Below are 19441 nucleotides of genomic sequence, written 5' to 3'. Positions count from 1 at the left end.
TATAAATTTATTTATTTTGTTTATTTATTTTTGGCTGTGTTGGGTCTTCATTGCTGCGCGCGGGCTTTCTCTAGTTGCGGTGAGCGGGGGCCACTCTTCATTGCAGTGTGCGGGCTTCTCATTGCGGTGGCTTCTCTCATTGTGGAGCACGGCTCTAGGCACGCGGGCTTCAGTAGTTGCGGCACGTGGGCTCAGTAGTTGTGGCTCACAGGCTCTAGAGCACAGGCTCAGTAGTTGTGGCGCACGGGCTTAGCTGCTCCGCGGCATGTGGGATCTTCCCGGACTAGGGATGGAACCCGTGTCCCCTGCCTTGGCAGGCGGATTCTCAACCACTGCGCCACCAGGGAAGCCCGGGTCTAATCTTAAGCTGAAAAAGAAGAAAAGGCTGGTGGCCAGAGAGGGAGTGGAGCTGTGATTTTGCTCATCATCGACTGAGAAGCTGGAGTTCTGGTAAACGGGGGGTGGCTGGTTTACGTGAATCTCAGGCCTCACTTCTAGACCCCTGTTTTCTAAAGAGTGTAACAGAGGGCAGGAGGCTTCATTTCCTGGCCAGGCCTTGTAGGGCTTGAGTTTCCTCCTGGGTGACACGGGAAGCATTGGAGGATCTTTGCGGAGAGGAGTGACATGATCTGACTTGTCAGAAAAACTGACTGGGTGCCAGTTAGTGCAGTCTGTGGTCAGAACGGGGCCTGATTCCCATCACACTGAGCCACTCGCTGGCTTGGGGTGATTCCTGCCCGGGATGTCGAGTGAGAGGGCTCCTTTGATTTCTCCTCACCTGTAGGGTGGGTGGGACTTCTTTGTTCTTTGTGAAGTGGCGTCCTCTCCTGGAGGGTGCCAAGGCTGGTGATAAGGTGGAGTTTCAGGTTCCTCTGTCCTCCTACAGACACGGAGGAGGATACAAAGAATCAAACAGCAAGAGAATCTGCTACCACTGGCCCTGCCCTGGGCTGGGTTTGTGATCCAGTAATCCTTTCCGGGGAGCTGATAGACAGCGGCTGGCAGGAGAAGGATTCCGTGAGTTCTGATTTCCTCAACTCTGGGGAAGGAGGAGGACTGCAGCCCAAGAGGCAGGACACCAGGCAGCTGCTGGGAGACTGGCTACGGCAACACTCAGCTGGAGCCTATACGGGACCTGTGGTGGGTGGGAGAAGGAAACTCACGAGGCTTTGTGGGAAAGCGCGAGAGTCTTGGAAGAACCGTGGGGTTTCTAGACTAGCAGATGTCTTGAGGCATTTTTACAGCCCATGGCAGGCCTGAGCCCCATGCTGCTTTACAAGATGAAGAGTTCGCTGTGCCCAGGAGCAGCTGAAAAGTGCTCCTGTTCAGCGGGGTCACACCAATGAGTGTTCTCATCCCTTCTTTCGGGGTATTTTAGAACAGGGTCAAGCTGAGGCTGCGGGCAGTGTAGCCATAGTTCTTGAGCTCTGAGCAAAAGGAGATGGTCAGACCCAGAATTGAGGGATTTTTAAATATGGGTACAGATCTTATTTGAGTTCTCAGCTGCTCAAATTGAAAGGGCTTTTTATAGATCGGTGCTGTGTTCTGGGATTGAAAGGCAAAATACTTAGGAAGAAGCTCTAAGAGCTAAATCAAGATTAGGGATCTAATTCTCTCAGAGACACACAAGTACCTAGGTGTGGCCCAGCATGAGAGTGCAAACTCACAAATATCCCACGTTTTTTAATTGGTGAGGGTCCCTGTCCATAAGAAGGAAACAAATCTTGAAAATTTCATTTCTGGAATTTTCTAGCCCAGAACCTTGTTTTGCTAACCTTTGGGTACCATACCAAGCTATCCCCAATAGAAAATATTAACATAGGAGTTTGCTGCACAAACTCAGAGGCCCCGAGGGCAGTAGATGTGACTTAAGTTTATCTAATAAATACATGATTATAAAGAGAATTGCTTCTTTCATTGCTTTGCCAACATATTCTTCAGGTTGAGACAGTTAGGGGAGTCAGCACATGAGCAGGGGACAAGGAGAGAAGAAAGGAGGGGAGTGACAAAGAGCAGAGCGCTTGAGGAATGAAGAGAGTGAAGCCAGATTCCTTAAAGAAAAAGAAAGCACAGTGTGTGATCTCATCTGCAGTTGAGAAGGATGGCCATTCCTGAATGGTCATTTCCCCAAACCTTCTGTTTCTGGAGCTGAGCTGATTGCCCACTTATTAAACTCCAGATTCTGCCTGACACCTTGGTTGTGTTTTGACCTAAGGAATAAGGGCCTGATACTATTCACTTTAAGAACTGAGCATCCCCCATCCATCAGGTGGTGTTCTGGAAATGGGGGTGTGGAGATAGATACAGTGCCTTTCTTCAGATTGTTCACATTCTACTTTCAAGACAAACAAGAAAACACCCTGTGTGATAAAGGCTACATCACAGGCAAATCTGAGGTACTTCCTACCTACAGGGGAGGAATTAGAGGGGCCAAGAAGAGTTTCCAAGGTGATGCTGAATTGGGCCTTTATGGATGACTGGAAATTAGTCACAAGGATAAGAGGGAAGAGGTTCCAGGCACAAGAAACAGCATATGCAAATATCTAGCAGTATAAGAGAGACCAGCAGAACAGGTGGGGGGACAGGAGTTCAGTGTCTGTGGTAGGCAGTGTGGAAGGCAGGGAAGGGTAGAAGATGAAGTGAGGGGTCATGGGGGCCTGTGTCATGAAGGGCTTGCGTGGCCTGATAAGGAATCTAAGCATTAACCTGCCGATTCTGATGAGCCACTGAAAGATATAACAAGAGAAGGTCTTTATACTTTTTGTGTACACACACACACACACACACACACGAGAGAGAGACAGCTCTTCCATAAATCTCTTATAGATATTTATCTGCTTCTCTGGCCTCTGCTTGAATATATTCAGGGTTGGGGAGCTTTCAACCTCCCAAAGCTGCCCACTTCATTGTTGGATAGCTATAAACCTGAGAAAGTTCTTACATTGAGCCAAACTCTGTGTCCTCATAATTCCTGCTCATTCTGTCAAAGCTTTGCCATTTGTAGCAACACATGAAAGGCCACTTGAAAAATATTTGAAGATACAATGAAACCTTCCCTTGGTTTTCAGTTTTCCAAGTTAAGCACACACAGAGTTCCCTCATTCTTTGTTTATTTCATCGATTCTAGACTCCTTTACCATCCCTGTCACAGCTATCTGGATGAACTGTGGTTTATTAAAGCATCTTTTAGAACCTGGCACTAGAATTGCTCATAATATTTCACATAAGCTCTAAAAGTATGGAGTATAGCGATGTGATTACTTCTTCTTTTGAGCTGGACACACTGTGACCATCAGGGACTCTCAAGACCTTAGTTTGTTACTGGCCACATCTCACTGCTTGCTTTTAAAGCTTTTGATTAACTGAAGCTTCTAATTTTTCTGCACATTAATTACTGCCAAGTAAATTCTCCACTGTACTCAGTATGTGCAATTTATCTCTGAAATCTAAATATAGGACTTTACATTTATTTAAATGTTACTTTGCTAGTTTTCTAGACCACTAGATTCCAGCCTATTAGATTCATTTTTCAAGTCTTGATTCTCTTTCCTATGATATTAGTCGGCCTCCCTGAACATTTGATAAACATTTTTTGTATGTTTTATTCCAGGTCACTAATAAAATATTGTCTAGGATAGACCTTGGTATCAGTGGAGACCTCCTTCCAGTCTGAATATGGGTTCAGACAGCTTCAGTTTTGCCTAATGACCCATTTTACAATATTATTCATGTGATTACTTTAAAGATACATTGTATTTGGCATTTTCTCCCATTCAAATCAATAAATATTTATTGTTGAGCTCCCATCTACTAGGTTCTGTGTTAGGTGCTGAGGACTCAAAAAATGATCAAGATATCATTCTTGTCTTAAAGAACTCATAGAAGTGACATTCATATATACACCAACTCCAAATCAGTATGTGTATAATTAAATATGCATTACCTCAAATTTGTATTGGAGATATATATATATATTTTCAATATAAAATATAATAGATAATATGCCATGTATATAATTTCATATTAATATTAGCAGTATAAATAAAGTATATAGAGAACCCAGAGAAAGGGGAGATTACTTCATCATAGGGGGAAGAGGAGAAAGGAGGGCTTCATACAAGAGGTGACATTTTGGACTTCCCTGGTGGCGCAGTGGTTAAGAATCTGCCTGCCAATGCAGGGGACGTGGCTTTGAGCCCTGGTCCGGGGAGATCCCACGTACTGCGGAGCAACTAAGCCCGCGTACCACAACTACTGAAGCCCACACACCTAGAGCCCGTGCTCCGCAACAAGAGAAGCCACCGCAATAAGAAGCCCGTGCACTGCAGTGAAGAGTAGCCCCCGCTCGCTGCAACTAGAGAGAAAGCCCGCGTGCAGCAACGAAGACCCAACACAGCCAGAAGTAAATAAATAAATAAATAAATTAAAAAAAAAAAAAAGAGGTGACATTTTAACAGGGTCTTGAAAGATATGTAGGATTTTTGTGAGATAAGTGGAGAATGGATATGGAAAGATATTCCAGACTGAAGAAACAGAATAAGCCAACCATGGAAGAGTGAATGTCTTTGGTTCAGGAACAGCAAATATTCTAATGTAGATGGAGTGCCAGTGTCAGGGAAATGAGCAGCAGGAAATGAGACAGCGTGCGAAGGGTCATGAATGCCATGTTAAGGAATTCAGGCTTTAGCCTGTAGGTGAAGAGTTTAGCTAAATCAGAAGTCTTTGAGCAACGTGATCCGATGTATCAAGGTCATAACTCTACTGTACAGGAAATGAGTTCAGTTTGGCAAACTTATCCTTAGTGAACCCATGTTGACTCTGGTATTAACGAATTATTAAGCATCTGTTTAATGAGCAGCTCAACCTTTGTGTGTTTTTTTATTGAAGTATAGTTGATTTACAATGTTGTGACTATCTCTGCTGTACAGCAAAGTGACTCGGTTATACACATAGAGACATTCTTTGTTAATATTCTTTTCCATTATGGTTTATCACAGGATATTGAGTAGTTCCCTGTGCTGTACAGTAGGACCTTGTTGTGTATCCATTCTAAATGTAAGAGTTTGCATCTGCCAACCCCAAACTCCCAGTCCACTCCTCTCCCTTCCCCCCTTTCTGTGTGTGTTTTGCTCCTACTTCATCAGCTTCTCCACGTTTCCTGACTGTTGCTTTGACCTTTGGGACTCTTGCCCATTTTTTTTTTTTTTTTAATAATAATGGCGTGGTTCTATAGGTTTTTCTTTTTTTCAAATTTTATTTATTTATTTATTTATTTATTTATTTATTTATTTATTTATGGCTGTGTTGGGTCTTCGTTTCTGTGCGAGGGCTCTCTCCAGTTGTGGCAAGCGGGGGCCACTCTTCATCATGGTGCTGTGGCAAGCGGGGGCCACTCTTCATCATGGTGCACGGGCCTCTCACCATCGCGGCCTCTCTTGTTGCGGAGCACAGGCTCCAGACGCGCAGGCTCAGTAGTTGTGGCTCACGGGCCCAGCTGCTCCGCGGCATGTGGGATCCTCCCAGACCAGGGCTCGAACCCGTGTCCCCTGCATTGGCAGGCAGACTCTCAACCACTGCGCCACCAGGGAAGCCCCGCCCTTTTCTTTTTCCTTAAGTATTTGTGTTCTGTGTTCTGTTGCTTTATTTGTTCACTCACAGCTTGCTCTGACCTTTACTATTTAATGTGTCCTCTGGCTCTGACCTCAGAGCCACAGCAATTCCCTGACCCTCAGAGCTGGCCTTGCCTCCACTCCAGTTGCTCATGTGCTTTCACTTCCCCGGGGCAGCCGTGACTTCTGCATTTTCTATTCCTCCTTGGTCTCACCTGGTCTCACCCTTTGTGCTACCGTCTTTGCATCAGTTCTCTTTTCCAACTCCCTGACCTGCAAGTTGGGCCCATTTGCTCACTTTGGTTCCAATTCTGGCTGGAGAATGTGATCTTTCCTTTTTAGGAGCTGTATGGTGCAGTTGAAGTGATAGGACTAACACACAAGAAACCCTCTAAGTTACAACTGAGTGAGAGTTGGATGTACTAACTAAAAGCGTTCTATGAGTTTAGAGAAAAGATTGAGGTGGAAATCCAAGAAGGAATGGTCCATTGGACCAATCCATTAGGAGGAATGGTCCTTTCTAGTCAACTCCCTTTTAAAAAGGTTTGGATATTTGAGACACAAACATTTCTTGGGAAGAAGGAAGAACTCCTTGTGGACTTCCCTGTGATTGGCTCCAAAGCTGCCTGTCTTAGAGGAGCGGCCTGGTCTGTGCCATTTAGCGGTGGTTGCCATCAGAAGCCTTACCCGCCTCAAGGAGAGAGCAATTTAACGCCATTTCCAACTTAAGCACCATATCTACAGGGCGTGAAATTAGTTCCAGCAAGCAGCAAATTTGCTGCTAATAAAAATATTTAGCGATTCACTTGTCTTTAAATCAGCAGCAGAATATTCTTTTACTTGCATCAGTGCTTGTTTCTCCCAATTCTAATGTTTGATAATCAAGCTGGCGTTGTTTAGCTAAAGCTGTGAAACAGCAATTCTTCAGCTCTGCAAAAATTTGGGTTTCCTGAGAGGGAATTTTTTTATCTCTTTCCTTTGGTCAAGAATAGGCCTAGATGTTTGGATCATGGAGATGGAACACTTTCACTGGTTTGGGGGTCTTGGAAATAAGTTTTCATTCTCTTCTGTCTGCCAACATTATCTCCTGAGTCGTTGCACGTGGAGAATCTGGGACGCTAAGAACGGACACGATTTCTATCTCATGTTTAGACACAACTTTACCCTGTCTCGGTGCCAAACTCATTTTAATTTCTTTTCTGTCTCTTTTAGCCTCTAGTCCAGAGTGAGGGTGATCTAAAAACTGAAGAGATACTGTAGGACGTTAAAACTTCTTTTTCATTCATTCAACAAATATTTATTGGGCACCTCCCATATGCATTCTTTGTTTTAGGTCCTTCTTTGGATCAGAGTGTTCCAAGAAGGCTAGCATGATAGTTGGGTGAGAGGCTGACCTGATAGATGACACCTCTTCTCCAGGTCACTGGAATAGTGGGTCACATAGACACCTACTTTTTTTTCTTTTCCTTATGGAGTTCATCGAAGAAACAAAGAACAGCAAACATTCTCTCTCTTATCCCTTAATTGGTCCAAGGGTCTAAACAGATCACTTGTTTCAAAGTCCATATAATTTAAAGAAAGAGTGTAGTGGTACCCCGGGGACTCTGTCTTCTACCCCAGAGGAGCATCTGGGGTAGAAGAGGGATGGATCATCTTTCTTAGGCTCCTGGTAGGAATCAGTTTTGATCATCCTGACAGGAAGTCAAGATGTAAGCTGCTTCTGACACATACCACCATATCCTTCTCAGAAATCAGCCACCTTGAGATGCTGATGAAAACAGGCCTCTTGCTTAAGAGAGGGACCCTGGCAGGGCTGATAATTAGAACCAAAGACAAATGGAACGGCCTAACTAACACTGACCTCACTGCTGGAGATACTGGAGGGCGTAGATTAAAAACACGCCATCAGGGAATGACACTTGGCAGTGGCCTGGAGGTCAGCATGGAGGCTCAGCAAGGGGAGAACCCCTCTGTGCATAGCAGCAGGAGGTATAGAGGACTGGAGATTAGGGTTCTAGGTTCTGTGCTTGGTCCTTTCCCTCAGGTACACGACTCTGACGAAGCCCCATCTCCCCCTTGACATCAGTTTCCTTGTTTGTCAGAACAGATAGATTTTTACCCACCCTCCCAGATCATCCTACTACAGCATGAGAGGATCGGAGGGTGACCGTTTTGAAGGGCTGTGAGAGATTCCCCAGAGGAGTAGGTACTGTGATGAAAGTCTGCATTTCTCCTGGGATGGAGAGCACAACATCATGATACATTTAAGTTAGACAAAGCAAGGCTGTTCTAATCGTAAGGGACGTAAGACCAGATTAAGTGGAACCACCTGCACTGAATGAGATATGCAACCCACCCCCGCTTCATGCTCTAATCTCCAAATCCCAAATATCTGCTACTCAGTGAGAGTCAACAGAAGTTCCTCATGTTTAAAACCTTGATGATTGTATCCTAGCTCTAGAGTGATGGGAATCATCAGGTGTGAATTGTTGGGAAAGTATAAAAAGTGATTTGAAGAACAAGTGCTATCAGTTAGTACTTAAGCAAGAGCCAGAATCAGGATCAGGAAAATAAAAACCTAAATAATTTAGTAATTAAATAGAAATAAAGACATTCTCCAATCCTCCTGGTCCTGTCTTTCTTCTATGTCAGTATGTAATCAAGAAAGACTTTCTGGGAATGAGTATACAAGGAAAACGTGTAACTTGGAGGCTGCAGATTGAATGTTGTTGAGGGCAGCTGGTATGTAGCGCAGCATAAGGCCGCTGGGAGAGCAGGGAACATAAAGAATCAGAGAAAGAAGCCGGGAGGAGAACTGGAGAGAAAGAAGGGAGCTGGACAACGGGAGCCCTGGAGTCTCCCGTGAGCCCTTTGACCCTCGAGGCAGAGCTGGCAAAGGCTGGGGAGAGGAATGATGGGGTTGGAGCAAGGATGCTGTTTTTCTCTGCCAGGTATCCTGGTCCCTCGACCCCCTTCTAGCTGCTTCTCATCTCAGTGTCCTTTAGGGAAGCTGTTTGCTTCTCCATTTCCCATGGCAGCCACCTTGCCTCTGCCAGCTACCACCCAGGCAGGGGGTCTCATGCCTACAGCCCTCTTGCACTCAGGTGCCAGAGCTGGGTCAAAAGTCAAACAGGTTGAGGATGGATTATTGATGCTTTAAAGTGTCTAATCTCTTCAAATGCCCATTTGTTTCTCGGGCATTTCTCATAACAACATTCATCATAAGCCTGTCGTTAGGTTTCCCTGAGTTCTCCTTGAGTTAATGCACATATAAGGTAGAACCTTAGCAGTGCTTCCGCAAGGTCCTCATAAACACAGCCCTAGGAGGTTAATAATTCCAAACCTAGGCTGGGCAGAGCATATGGTCAAGGACCAATAGTCAAAAAGGGCTTTACAGGTAGAATGAATAATGCTCAGAGGCAGTAAATCACTCTGTAATCTCAGAAAGAGGAGCATGGCTAACACATCGGTTTATAAAACAGACTGGCCTTCTGCAGAACTTCTAAGGGGTTAGGTTGCTGATCTTATTTCAAGTAGTTTATTCTCGGAGGTCATGTGTAAAATACTTGATTTCTCTCTTAGGAAAATTTAACCACCTTCCTAGCCCTTAGCATCAAGGATTTGGATTGTTGAAATAACTGGATCCTGTGTAATAAGGAAAGGAGATATGTGTGGTGCAGAGCTGTCAAAAGAAATGCCTTGCTAGGACACCCACATTCCAGAATTGGGAGGTCATTCAAAGAGTGTCGAAATGAGAAGTGGAAGCAATGTTAGAGGTCACCTAGAGGCAGCATGGCATCCTGATAAGAATACAAGCCCTCATGTCAAACTACCTGGGTCTAAATCCTTTTCCTACCCTGCACTGGCTGTGTGACTCTGGGCAAGTTACTTAACCTCCCTGTGTTTTTGTTTCTTCATCTGGAAACCAGAAAAAAGTTGCCTACCTCAAAGATTTGTTTAAGGTAATAAATGTTAGATATTTATACCATTAGTAATTGATTTACGGCATGTTTGTAAAGCCCTTCAAAATGAGACACTCTATTTATATGAGCTCTCTCTGCTTAAGGTATCTAGAAAACAAAGAAAACCCCAACCAATTGGATTCACCATAAATTTATGCTGTTTAAGCTGGGTTGGCCCATGCAGCTGCTGAGCAATCTTCCTCCCCATTTCTTGTTGACTTCTTAGTGCAATTCCCTCAATAGTTGCTCTAAAGCATGGTTTTTCAACCTTGACATGAGTAACATTTGGGGCAGCATAATTCTTTATTGTGGGGAACTGTCCTGTGTATTGCAGGATGTTTAACAACAGCCCTGGCCTCCACAAGATGCCACTAGATGCCTGTAGCACCTTCTCCCCATGGTGACAACAGATGATGTCTCCAGACCTTGCTAACCCAAAGGGCCTCTGGGGTGGGGGGCAAAATCCCCACCGTTGGAGAACCACTGTGCCAAAGCTTTTCCGTCTTCCTCAAGCTCATACCTTCAAACACCCACTCTCAGTTGATAATTACGCCTCCTGTTTTCCTGAGAAATAGATCATCTGATCTAGGTTTTGAATATCCCTTTCTTCCCACTTGAAATTCATCTGGATATTCCCCATCATTTTCTCTTCCCCTTTAGTCTGGAGTTGCCCTCTTTTTCAAAACTAATCGTTGCACTTAGGTCTTTTATTAATGTCCACCCAGGTTCTCTGGCCCTCACTTCCAGCAGTCGTTGCTTTTCTCTGTTCCGTTAGTCACTTGTCTTTGCTGGGCCTTCGCTTCAGTCTAGATGCACATTTTTTTTTTTTTCCAAACACCTTTAAGTATTGATACTTAACTATCCTCACTCAGCTACTAGCTTTTTTTTTTTTTTTTAAATCATGTTTTTCTGAAAAAGAGATAACAACAGTTAATATTTGTGGAGCCCTGACTCTGTGCTAGGCGCTCAGGTAAGTTCCACTGTCTCAGCTCCCACAGAATTTTTAACCCCCTGCATTCTGGCCGTTCCGCTCCGCCCCAGGGTGCCTATTTCCTCAGTGATCACCTAATTGCCAAATGTAATGGCCTTCTCTTGGTCTTCAATTCCTTACGTTCTCTAGAGTTCTTACCATGGCTGACCATTGCTTGGTTGAAACTCGATTTCAATTTCCCTTGGATTTTAATTTCTCTGGGCTTTGATTTGATTAGCTAAATGTCAGAGGAATTCATTTCAGGAACTTCTAAGACCCCCTTCGGTGCCAGAATCTTATACATTTAAGATCCTCTCAGCTTCTGTTTGCCAGACAACTGCAATCAGAATACTGTACCTTTAGAAGCCACAGAGGTGCACGAGAGGGTGCAGACAAAGGGACCCCACCTCCCAGAACACCGCTGAGGCCACCTCTGCCTTCCTTACAAGCAGCTAACTTTCTCAAGCTTTGCTTTGTTCCCCAGCACCACCTTACTCTAACCAGGTTTAAAACCAGAGTGATTTTGTTTGGTTTTTCTTGGTTTCATGCTTCCCTCTCCTTTGCCCTCCATTTAATCAGCCCACAGATCCAGCTTCCACATCTCTCTAATCCATCTCCTTATTCATCCCCACCAAACACTACTCTAACTCAGGACTTCATTACCTTTTTAAAATTAAATTTCCCTTACAGTATTGAGTCCGTATTTTCTAAAAAACATTAAACTTCTAATGCTACCTTCCACCTCCCCAGCTTTGCCGTCATTGTTGCCTTCTTCATCTGGAAGATGACCATTTAACCCTCTAATGCTTTCCACACACATAAATGCATACTTCTCCTCCCTCAAGCCTCCTAATTTAGTTATGAGATAATCTTTGGTTAAATTGTTGTTCAGAATTTATAGTATTTTAACTATGGAAATGTTGTCTGTAGCTAAGCCATGTCGTGTACTATGATTACACTTCCTTTCTTGTACGTTTTATTTTTTAAGTTAATATGGGTATTTAAAAAATTTGTTTAGTTTTATACGTACTCATCGACAGCTCTGCCCCAAACATTCTAGGAGAACTATAAATTTCCTCCAGTTTGGCCATGGATATCAGATAATTCATCAGCTCCATGTCAGTTCAGTTTCGTTTTATTTTTCCTGCGCAGATGCCAGCTACAGCATCTTTTTCCTGCTCCAGTCCAGACAGGTCGAGCTTTAAGCCTGTGGCACGTCTTTGTGTCAACATTTCGGGAATTCCTTTCATTCCGCTCCTGCTTGAGCCCCTTATTTCCTGGATCCTGGGTCTTTCTCTTTCTGAGTTTACTGCCTATTTTGAAGAAATTCAAATCTTCTGTAAACCTTCATAGAAAGGATTTAGGAAATAAATATTTCTTAGGATTTGCATTTTTGGCAATGTCCTTGTTTAACTTTATAGTTGATTCCTAATTTGTCAAGGTGTAGAAATATTAGTTAAAAGTCATTTTCCCTCAGGATTAACATACACACACTACTATATATAAAATAGATAAACAACAAGGACCTACTGTATAGCACAGGGAACTATGTTAAATATCTTATAATAACCTATAATGGAAAAGAATCTGAAAAAGAATATATATGTTCTGAAATAATCTGGAAATGAATGTATATAATATATACTGCAAAAATATATATACATCTTCCCTCAAAATGTTGAAGATCTTATGTCACCAGTTTTTTGTGTGTGTGTCTAAGCCTGTTTTTAGAAAGTCCAATGCTATTCTGATTTCAATTCCTTTTCATGCAATCTTTTCCCTCTCTTCTTTCTTTTTCCTTTCTTTCTTTCATCCTCTCTCTCTTTAATATATCAGCCTTATTGAGATATAATTCATATATCATACAATTCACTCGTTTAAAATGTACAACTCAATGGCTTTTAGTATATTCACAGGGATGGGCAACCATCTCAGCAATCAATTTTAGAACATTTGATCACCTCCACAAAATACCAGTCTTGTACCTGTTAGCAGTCAGTCTCCAATTCCCTTCAACTGCCAGCCCCTGCTCCTTAGCCCTAGGCAACTGCCAACCTACATTCTGATCTATAGATTTGCCTATTCTGAACATTTCATATAAATGGAATCATACAATATGTGGCCTTTTGTGACTGGCTTCTTTTACTTAGCAAAATGTTTTCAAGGTTCCTCCATGTGGTAGCATGACTCAGTGTTTCATCTCTTCTCATTGCCAAATAATATTCCATTGTATGGATATACCACATTTTGTTTATCCATTAATAAATTGATGGATATTTGGGTTGTTTACACTTTTTTGGCTATTATGAATAATGCTTCCACAAATAGGATTTCTTTTTTATCCCTGACCTTCTGAAGTTTCACGGTGACATTCCTTGGTGTCACTTTTTCATTCATTGTCCTGGGTGCCCAAGAGATCCTTTCAGTCTAGGGAACTGTGGCCTCTAGTTCTGGGAAATGTTCTTGTAATTTTTCGTTGATAATTTCATCCTATCCATTCTCTCTTCTCTCTTTCTGGAATTCCTATTAGCTGGATTTTGGGCCTTCTAAATTGAGTCTCAAATGTACTTATTATCCCTTTTCTTCTATTTTGCTCTATTTTCTATGAGCACTTCTCAACTTTTTTCCAGTTTTTCTATTTAATATTTTATTTTAGATGTTTTATTCTAATATTAAAAGGCTCTTGTTTTCTCTTCTTTTTCATAACATCATATTCTTTTTTTATGAATACAGTGTCATCTCCTGAGTCTCATAAGTTTTAATTATTCTATTTTGGAAGTTTCCTCTTCTTTCTGCATTGTCTATTTCCTCAAAATTCCTGTATTTTGATCATTAGGTCTTTCATGGCAGAGATTTCTCTCAAATGTTCAGTATGCATTGCCTGGAATTAGTATTTTAAAATGATGCCCTAAAGATCAGATAGAGATTCTGTGTGTGTGTGGGGGGGGGGGGCGGGGGGTTGGTCTTCTGACTAGTGGACCTTGTGGCAGAGTGATAGGGCAGGGATCTGGCCATTTAATTGGGGGCTCTCAAATAGCAGTGTTGGTTAGTCTTTTCTCTTGAGCTGGTAAGTTTCCCAAGAAAGGAATTCTCTAGTCTTCTGCCCAAGGAGGAGGTGAGTATAAGCCTGGCTGCTGACATTTTGGGAGCCTAGCCAGGGAAGGGGACCATGGGATCTCACCTCTCAGTATGCAATCTTTCCCTTCCCCTCCCACCCCCCGACCCCCCGTTTCAGAATGGCCTGTCACCTGACCTTTAGCTGTGACTACCGTCCCTGCATGTGGACCTCTTCCAGTTCAGTCTCTCCAGGGAGGTCCTCTCATCTGCTGAGGATCGGGGTGGGGTTGGGATGTTGGGCAGTTACTTGGCTGCCCATTTCCAGCCTCACCCAGGTCCATGGCCCTGAGAGGTTCCCAGTGCTTCCCACTCCAAGTCCGATTTTGTTGACCTCTCTCATCTGCTGTTGGCTCCTCTTCCATAGTCTTTGTCTTTGTGGGTTCGTGTCCTTTTTATTTACTGTCATTTTAGTTGGATTTTACGAGGGAGAAGAGATAAACAAGGATGTCTAATTCGCCATGTGTAACCAGAGTCCTGCTTGCTTTTGACTGAGCTGTTCCATCGGCCTCATGCTCATCCATTTTAAGGTTGTTTCTACTTTGACCCAATCTATACATTTCCACCAGATGAGTTTTTCTAAAGCACAGCTCTAATTATTTAACCCCTCACTTAAACATCCTTCACTGCTTCCCCATTTGACTCTAGAATCTTAACACTAGAAAAGACTTTACAGGTTTTTCAGACCGGCTCTCTGCTTGATGCATGAGTCCTCTGTCCGCAGTGACGGCTCATTGGGCCTCTGCCTGAGTGAGCGTCTCCATGGAGAGGGCAGACTTCTCACTGGCCATCCACTCCCTTACTGCACAGGTCTGTTTGTTCGAAAGTCCTTTCCTACCTAGAACTGAAATCTTGCTCTTGAAACTTCCAATTTTTGACCCAAATTCTGACCTATGGATCCTCACATTAAAAGCCTAATCTCTCTTCCACATGATAGCACTTTATAAAATTGAATTATTGCTACCATGAGCCTCCTAGATCTTCTGTTCTTCTAGTTAAAAATCCCTAATTCCTTTTACCATTTCTTATCTGAGGTTGCCTATTGAATAATGTCCAAAATTCCACACTCTTGTGTTTAGGACCCTCTGCAGCAAGACTCCAACTCCTCTTACCCTCTCATCTTCGGCTTTTGCCGTACACTCCAGGCACATGACTTGCCTTTTCTATTCTTACTCCTGTTCTTTACCTATGATACTGTTCTTCTTCTCTTTCTGTGAAAATCTAAAGATTAGGGCTGATACACACCAAATTGTTAAAATAGTTAGTTGCGGGGAATGGAATGGGATGGGTGAGAAGGGAATATTGATTTTTTTACTCTCTACAATTTTAAAAAAAGTAGGATTGTTGATCATCTTTTTAAAATGTTCAATGTATTTTTCAAATGCATTAAAATTAATTTGAAAATTATGTTAATAACAAATTCTCTCCATCAATTGCAATCCATCTCAAAAGTTATTATTTTTAAAAATTTTTATTTATTTATTTTTGGCTGTGCTGGGTTTTTGTTGCTGCGCGCGCGCGGGCTTTCTCTAGTTGCAGCGAGTGGGGGCCCCTCTTCGTTGCGGTGCACGTGCTTCTCATTATGGTGACTTCTCTTGTTGCAGAGCGTGGGCTCTAGGCCCACACGCTTCAGTAGTTGCAGCACGCAGGCTTCAGTAGTTGCGGCGCGTGGGCTCAATAGTTGTGGCGCATGGGCTTAGTAGCTCTGCAGCATGTGGGATCTTCCCGGACCAGGGATCAAACCCTTGTCCCCTGCATTGGCAGGCGGATTCTTAACCACTGCGCCACCAGGGAAGTCCCCCGTCTCAAAAGATATATGGCCCAGGAAACCTTTGCTTCTTCCTTCTAATGTGAGCATTCCCACTCTGAACACCCAGAGCACTTGCGGGTAACTTTCTCAGTGATCTTACCATGTTGCACTTTACATCATAGATATTTGTGTGTGAGCCTTACCTTTTTACCAGACTGTAAACTCCTGGACACCAAGGATTGTGTCTTACTCATTTTGGAAGCCCCTGCCTTCCAAACATACTTAGATGCTACATAGCAGGAGTGCAATACACTTTACTAAAAGGGTGGGTTGGTGAGTTCACATTATAATTTACTTATACTCCTTCTAATACAGTCCTCTGGTTTTTTGTTTGTTTGTTTGTTTTAACGAGGAAGCAGAGAACTCTGGGTACGTCAGCCTCTGGTCAGCCACTGAGTGGCCTTCCTGAATATCACACAGCCTCTTCCCAGGGCGCAGACAAGTGCTGTGGCAGGAGTTTTTCTCTTTCCTTCGGTGTCTGGGCGTGTGAAGTTTACCCGGAGACCCATGTAGACCCTGAAGAGGGCAAAGGACTCTGGAGATGTGGGGTGGGGTGATGGGTAGAGAGGAGATGGGCTGGGTCAGGGCCCAAGGAAGGGAACCAGTTTCTGGCACAGCAAAATATCAAGCGGGAGAGTCAGAGGAGGGGAGAGGCCAGCAGGATGGGGGGTAGAAGGCAGAGCAGGAGCCCAAGTCAGTGTGGCATGTGGCTCAGAGGCAGACAGAGCTGCTCCCCCAGATGTAAGTAGCCCCCTCCCCACGAGTGCCATGAAGATCTCTTGCTCCATCTGGTGTTGGAGTGAATGGAAAAAATAGAACCTTTATCTCTGTTGAATCTTGGGCTGTGCAAGCCTGAGGTGAAAACATATTCTCTGTCTGTCTGTCTGTCTCTGTCTGTCTCTCTCTCTCTCTCTCTCTCACACACACACACACATACACACACACACACACACACACACACTATACCACCCACCCCACCACACACACGCAACCACACTGACTCTCGCCTTCCCCTGTGGGCAGGATGCAGCTCTCTCACAGCTCCTTGCAGCGAGGATAGACTTGAGCCAAAGGGGTCCCTGGTTTCCTGGTCCTCTAGGATGCCCCTGGTTACCAGCGTAAGAAAATGTAAGACCTCGCCCAGTTACCTCCCTTGTTTTTTGAGTCCACTGGCCCACAGGCAGGTGTTCAGTTGCAGAGAAAAGTGATCAGGGAGGGGACAGCGTGCAAACTGTCCACAGGCAGATGTTGTTTTCGATTTCTTGGTTTTGCCCTTTAGGCTCTGGGTGCACACGATGGAGTCGATCAGCAGTCCTCCTTCCATGGTCTGCAGTCAGTGCCGGGCCACTGAGACCTCTCGTTGACTTATTGAACTCTTATTGCCCCGTTCTGTTCCCCCATCCCCACTTCTGCTCCACTCTCCACACTAAAGGCTCCCACTCTTGATTATTTAATGTGTTCCTTGGCTAGGGCCCTCTGGAGAAAGTTCTGAGATGGAGAGTTGCGCGCAGGTTTGTTAGGGAGTGCTCTTGGGAGGTACACCTGTGAGGAAGGAGGACAGGAGGATGGGACTGCTGGTGAAGCGGATTCCCGCTGTGGTTGCAGCTGTGGACTCAGCTGAGCCCACACAAGCTCTGGACCTGGCAGGACACTTTGGAGTTCTCCCAAGGGTCCTTTTGTAACCCTGCATCAGCCAGTCGTGGATCACTTCCCCTAGAAGGGGCTTAACCTCGGGTGAGGCAGTTCCCCTGAGGGATGCAGCCTTGAGCCTCAGCACTAACACCCCAACAGCTGGGGGGTGGGCGCATTGGCCCTGAAGAGAGGTATGGGTGGAGCCCCCCAGTATCCACTGTCATGTGTGTCCTTCTCGTTCACCTTCCAAAAGTTTATTCACCCACATATGTATCCTTGAAACATATGTGGGGTTCCTTTGTGTCTTTTAAAAATTTACATAAATAGTATTGTGCTATAAATCTATCCTCTTCCCCACCCACCATCCCAACTCCAGTTTGGAGGCCTATCCCTATTGCTTTAATAAGATCTATATTTCACTCCGTCTTAATGTGCACAGAGATTTTCCACCTGTAGACACCACCATTTTCCCTTCCATTCCCTTGGTAATGGACACCCAGGTGCCACTAGTACTTTGCTACCCCCATCAGCAAGGTGCTTCTGTGTGAGAGCTTCTCCAGGGCGAGTGTACCCATGCAGTGGCAGTGCTGGGTCCTGGGCTCCAAGCAGTCTTCATTTTAATAAACCCTACCAAACTGCTCTCTAAAATAGCCGTGCCAGTTTTCACATTCATCAGCTTTCCTGTTTCTCTGCATCCTTGCCAGCACTTGGTATTATGAGACTTTTTAATTTTTGCTAATTTATTAGCTGTAAAGTGATATTTTATTTTTCTTCTGTGTTCTTCATATTATTTGTGAAATTAAGCATCACTTCAAAGACTTGTTAGCCATTTAGATTCCCTTTCTATGAACTACCTATTTGTAGACCTATACTTTGCCCATTTTTCTATTATCTCCTCTTTTTTTCTTACTAATTTGTTGGAATTCCCTGAACATTTGTTAGTGCAAATGTCTTCTTCCAGGCAGTACTCATCTGCTAACTCTATTGATGGTGTACTTCACTGAATGACAATCTTTAATTGTGATGTAAAATCCACCCATTTTTCTCCTCATGGTTTCTTTTCCCACCTCAAGGTCACACTATATTAACATATATTTTCTTCTATTAGTTTATGATTTTACCTTTGACATTGAAGTATTGACTCCGTATAGAGTTTATTTTCTCATTCAGTAATGAAATAGATTCAAATTTATTTCACCACTTATGAAGTAATTCATCTTTTTACCGTGATTTATGATGCCAGATTTATCACACGCCAAGTTTTCATGCACATATAAGTCTGCTTCTGGACTCGCTCTTCCATCCCACTGGCCCATTTCTCTCTTCTGTTTAGGTACCTCACTGTTTTAATAACTCTGGCTTTCTCATATTTCTCAATGTCTGGAATGGTATGTTCCTTCTTCCTGCTCTTTTTTTTTTTTTTTTTAAACCAGCATTAGCAGACCTTTATTCTTCTTCACAGGTTTAGAATGTTTGTCAGGTGTTCTTTTGCCCCCACTCTTAGCCAAATCTACTGGGATTTTGATTGGAATGAATTAAATTTACAGGTTAATTTGGGGAGAATTGACATTGTGTGGAGTGAAGTCGTCCCTCCCATGTGTATGATAGACTCCTCCATTCATTCAGGTCTTCTTTTACATTCTTTAATAGGGTTTAAGGGACTTCCCTGGTGGCGCAGTGGTTAAGAATCCTCCTGCCCATGCAGGGGACACGGGTTCGAGCCCTGGTCCGGGAAGATCCCACGTGCTGCAGAGCACCTAAGCCCGTGCGCCACAACTACTGAAGCCCACGTGCCTAGAGCCCGTGCTCCACAACAAGAGAAGCCACCGCAATGAGAAACCCGCTCACCACAGTGAAGAGTAGACCCCGCTCACCGCAACTAGAGAAAGCCTGTGCACGGCAATGAAGACCCAACGCAGCCAAAAAACAAATTAAAAAAAAAATAGCGTTTAAAAATATTCTCCAAGTCTCATATATTATTTTTTAGACTATTTAAAAATAATTTTTGTTGTTATTGTAAATGGTATTTTATTGTATATTGAATTTGTTTTTACTTATAAAAAGGAATTGTGTTTTATTCTCTGTTGGTAAGACAATGGATAATTCACGCTCTAGGGGGTAAAATACCAAAAAAAAAAAAAAAAAAAAGAAAAAGCAATATTTGAGCAGCCTCTTACTTTTTGGTGTCAAATAATGACCAAAAATGCTGCTGTAGTCTGGGAACTACTAGTGTCTAGATTCTCTACTAAGATGCCACTAATTTTTATTTGCATCCATTTTCCAAAAAATGTAAACATTTAGTTGGCGCCAACATGCCCCCCCATTCCTCTCTACTTCTGCTTCC

This window comes from Balaenoptera musculus, chromosome 8, assembly GCF_009873245.2.
Source record: "Balaenoptera musculus isolate JJ_BM4_2016_0621 chromosome 8, mBalMus1.pri.v3, whole genome shotgun sequence".
NCBI classification, from domain to species: Eukaryota; Metazoa; Chordata; class Mammalia; order Artiodactyla; family Balaenopteridae; genus Balaenoptera; species Balaenoptera musculus.
Note: the sequence above shows the minus strand (reverse complement) of the source record.